Below are 4,893 nucleotides of genomic sequence, written 5' to 3' on the forward strand. Positions count from 1 at the left end.
AACAGTGGCGGTTATAGGTAGTTAGCTAAGAGTTCAAGTGTAGCACTTAATCACCTGTTGTCACTGTTAGATTCGTGTGATCCTCGACTAACTGTCACTCGCTGTCGTTGTTAGAGTTGCCAGGTTACGGGCCCTTACCTGTAGACAGTCCGCTGTCTGATCTTGTCTTACAGGTCAAATATTGTTTAGAGACTCGTCAAGTACTTGTCTGGCTCGGACTCTTATGATAAGGAGTTTGCAATATGTATGCAGGTATGCTTAGCGTTAAACTTTCTGGTTATTGACCGTCCGTTATCCAACCAGAATCTGTACCTTACGGCAAAACATAAGAATCACGATATTTGCAACATGATAACATGTTTGACTTAATGACCATCAGCAGGTAAGGTCATCAAGCCACACCATACATACGTCAGACAGTAACATCAGTTGTATAACAGGATGTATATATGTTGGTGGATTTAAGGGCTATCAGGTTGTGGTCATGAAGCCAGAAGGTGAACCATACATTCAACATAAAATGATCATCCAGGTCCAGCAGGTAGCTGGAATTCGTATGGATTTTTGGAGGGTTTTCGTGTTGTTGTGAGGAAGAGAAAGAGAGAAAGAGATGGAGAGGAGGAGGGTAACAAGTCCTGGTGTTTAACCCAGGTGCTCCATTGTCAGTCAAGCCAAATATCCAGAGAAATAGTAAAGTGGGTTAGTTTTGGGGTTTTAGGTTCATCGACCGCCTGAGTCAGTAAGGTCAACAAGTTAGTCATAACCACCACTCAAATATTGTTAAACACCTTCACCTGTTGATGATGGCTGTACGGCCATACACACTCACTAAATATTTGACCCATATACGTAATCCTATATTTCTTTTATTTTTCTTTTTTTTTACTTTCCGCTCCATCAACTGCTGGGGTCATAACTGTGCTAAACGTCAAACTGTAACCACTATACAAATCATCATGAACACATTTTCCAGGAGTTCAAGATCATTTTAAGACCATACACGTTCTCACTGCATATATGACCTTGTTCCTACGACCAATGTTGGATTCAAACAGACAGCGACCAATGGAAGGTCAATAGGTCACTAATCCTTCATACGTTCCACTTTAAAGTCACCTAACAATCCTTTCAACGTATTATTGTCTAAATAGTTGGGACAGTGAAATATAGGAAGGTGTACGTTCAAGGAAGACATATGCAATGACAGAATTACGTACAGCGACGACAAGTAGGACAGACAAACCTGAGAAATGGTTGTTAGTGATTGTGTGAACAGTAGTATTATTATTACCACACATCACCAGCACACCTTTGATGTCGCTCCTACACCTTCGTGGCTGCTGCACTCCACACAGGAGCAGGGGATGATGGCACATATCTATGAAGCGAAAAGGTTTTTGATGAGACTGTGCTATTTCTTCCCTTCCCTGGTCGATGATACAGCCTTTCCCCAATGTTACTTGTCATTCCTGGTGTAACAACTTACGAGTGGAGTCCGGTAACACCTTTTCAATAATAGTATGTGACAGATTGGAGTGACCAGGATGAAGGGCGTGTTCTGCACCTCAACTGATTGATTGTATGATAAGAATATAGAGAATTACACACCATATATATCACTTGCAAGGATCAAGCCAGGGATGAAGCATGAATAATTAGAAGGGTAAAATACCTTTACCTGGGATCAGTAGCACCTGTGGTAATGGACACACCTTTGTAATGCTTGATCACTTACAACTGATCAACTTTAATACGAAACTCTTAGGTATTGTCCCTCAGGAAAACTTTTTATAAATATTTATAAAACACATATATATGTTAGATATACACTATCTCTAGAATATATCTTTACCTGGGACGTGTAACACTTGTGTGGATAGACACAACTTTGTAATACATGATCTATTACACGAAATGAACTTCACTAACGAAGACATATACAACACATCGTTGGAGAACATTAATCAAATACCTATACAGAATTTTTATGTTAGATAAAAGACATTTCTTGATGGTAAACATAAGAAATGATGATGAAAGAAAAAGGACGCTATTAGAGGTAAATATTTTGTTAAGAAATTAAATTCTCTTGCCTTAAACTAGCTCCTTGCAATGGATTTTCTTTTAGATACCCACAGTAAGATATATTTTGTGGTTAATCACTATAAATGTTTATGTTTAACAGATCTTTTATTTCTTATAGTATTTCACTGATTCAGGTTTAAGAACCTTAGTTCTGAACAACCATTATAATGCAACACAATACATATTTACCATAAATAAATCATTTATCACAATAACCATTATGTTTGTACCAGATTCTTTAAGTCCTCAATCACGTTTGTTAATATATAAGGAATTTTTCCGCCACATTTCAATACATAACATATATCTACACGTGTGGAAATATATGTATATGTTTTTATAAATTTTTCTTTGGCTTTTATAATTAAGGTGTAAGATATCCTTCTGAAGAGAATACTAGATAATATTATAGGTTATGTGCGCGCGCGTGTGTGTGTGTGTGTGTGTGTGTGTGTGTGTGTGTGTGTGTGTGTGTGTGTGTGTGTGTGTGTGTGTGTAAGCGCACATAGGAGTGAAAACATATTTTACACTTACAAGGTTAAGAGACGGGGCAACACGATTGTACAAATCCTTCCTCAAAAGACCCACGTGATAATGATTAAAGTAGTACACACACACACACACACACACACACACACACACACACACACACACACACAGAGCGGCGCCAGGCTGGAGGCGGGGCATCGTGACGTCACAGGCAAGTCCCTCCCCCCGCCAGATCCAAACATGTGTTGTGTCTGGTGATGGCGGTTCAAGATTTCCCACATTTATATTGATCTTTACATTATCATCCACTCCCAAAGTCACCTGGCATTCTTGTGTTTCAACAACAGACGTGATATATGCAACACCAGGCAAACATTGTACCATTATCTGATAGGTTAATTGGTGCACAATCAAGAACCAGTGAATTTCATCGCCGCCATAAGTAAGTAAGGAAGGTGACTTTAATGATGATAAATACGACCTGGTATGGCTGTGTCTACACACTACCGCCATCTGGTCAACATTGTACATACCAACATTTAAACTGTGACATTCAACCACAAGGTTTAAAGTCGCTCATGAAAACGCGAACTTAAAATCTATCCATTTAAATCTGCCATTCACCAATAAACATTTAAACACCGTCATTTGAACGTAAACCTTCCAGGTGCGTTATTTTACCAGAGTCCTTTAAGATACGTCATATAAACACAAAACTTAAATGTACGTTAAGCTTGTGCAAACCATCATAGAAACTCAAACTTTTGAATTAGAATTGTAATGAAACTGCGAACTTTTAACTCTGTCAAATTACAGCTATTGTACAAAATGATTTACTTAATTGACAAATTTTAATGTCAGTTAATTTAACGATATCCTTTGTGGCTCATCTCTGAAACACAAACCTTTAAACTTTGTCTCTAGAACTGAACACAACCATTAAGTTTCATAACTGGAATGGAAATTTGGATAATCTATCAAAATTCGTCATATAACGCGAACTTTTAAATCCTTCCATTCAGTTGGGCCGTTACTTGCCTGGCTGCCATTCATAATATGTCCTTTTATATTGTATGTTGACTACGCTCTCATTCATTCGTCATTTGGATCATCTCACTGATATTCCATTCATAAACTTCATTCCTGCAGCTTATTTTTGACCGCCATGTTGCTTCCTCAAGGTTTATAGTTCTTTGTGTATTTAATAATAGAAGATTCAATGATATTTCTCGTGGTACTGGAATTAGAGTTAATAATGCCATCTCAGTTATTAACTCTAACTCAAGTACCACGAGAAATATCATTGAATCTTCTATTACTGAATACACAAAGAATTATAGTCTTAATATTAGTGATGGTCTATACAAATTGGATAACTTTAATGTTGATAAAATGAGTAAACAATTCACCTTCTTGTCCACATAATAAGTTTATGATACGCTTGTTGTCTGTCTTGGACAATCACATGTTTACCATATGGCGTCCTAGCTACGTCTCTTCGTTGTATATCAACTGGATATATATATCAACTGGATATTTATATATATCCTTCAGTATGTTTACTTTTGATAATGAGGGACAGAAGCAGGAGCCAAACAATTTCGTCAAAGACATCTTTCTTTTCTAAACGCTGCCTCGCAAAGATTTTCATTAATTCAAATTGAAGAAACAGACGTATTTTCTATTGTCTGGTTAGCTCAGTGGCAGAGCGTGAGTCTTACACACTCAAGGTCGTGGGTTCGAGACCCACACCAGACATAATTTTGGTCTTTTTCTTTTTTCATTTTGTCCGCATCACATGTGTGCAACATTCAGTATGTTCGTCCAACGTTATAGTGAAGATCTTCACAATAAATTGTGGTTTTCGACCTTATCTGAAAGGGTCAGGTCCACCAAGACGTCCTTGAAATCTTCCAGAAGCTTCTGGCGATCCTCCTCCAACTGCTGGGCACATCAGAGTTAACATGGGCCGGACATCGGTTGTGGAACGACTTAATCTGCTTCCGGTAGTTAGCAGGGATGATAATGAGGGCTCTGACCTCATACCAGGTCAGCTTGGTTCCAGTCTATTGCATAGTTCCAGTCTATTGCTTAGTTCCAGTCTATTACTTAGTTCCAGTCTATTGCAACGACAATAAGAAAAGTAAAACTCATTTCTTCGTGGAAAATTGAGAGGAAAACACGACAGCAACATGGAGAATTACCCTGTGGTTATTTTGCCGGCTAGTCGGCAACGGTCGGTCAAACACTATTTTGCCGTGGTCATCTCAGTGTTTCATATAATACTATGTTACAAAATATGTTCTTGGGGGCGTAGCT

The 4,893-nt window shown here is 38.2% G+C and overlaps 1 non-coding gene across 1 annotated transcript; it reads left to right on the plus strand.

Annotated features, from left to right (window-relative positions):
- The first annotated feature begins 4,260 nt into the window (after positions 1-4,260).
- On the plus strand, positions 4,261-4,332 carry TRNAV-UAC (transfer RNA valine (anticodon UAC)). Its single transcript has one exon. It is a non-coding gene; the product is annotated as a tRNA-Val (tRNA).
- The last annotated feature ends 561 nt before the right edge of the window (positions 4,333-4,893 follow it).

The sequence above is a fragment of the Panulirus ornatus genome, chromosome 12 (genome assembly GCF_036320965.1).
Source record: "Panulirus ornatus isolate Po-2019 chromosome 12, ASM3632096v1, whole genome shotgun sequence".
Taxonomy (NCBI): Eukaryota; Metazoa; Arthropoda; class Malacostraca; order Decapoda; family Palinuridae; genus Panulirus; species Panulirus ornatus.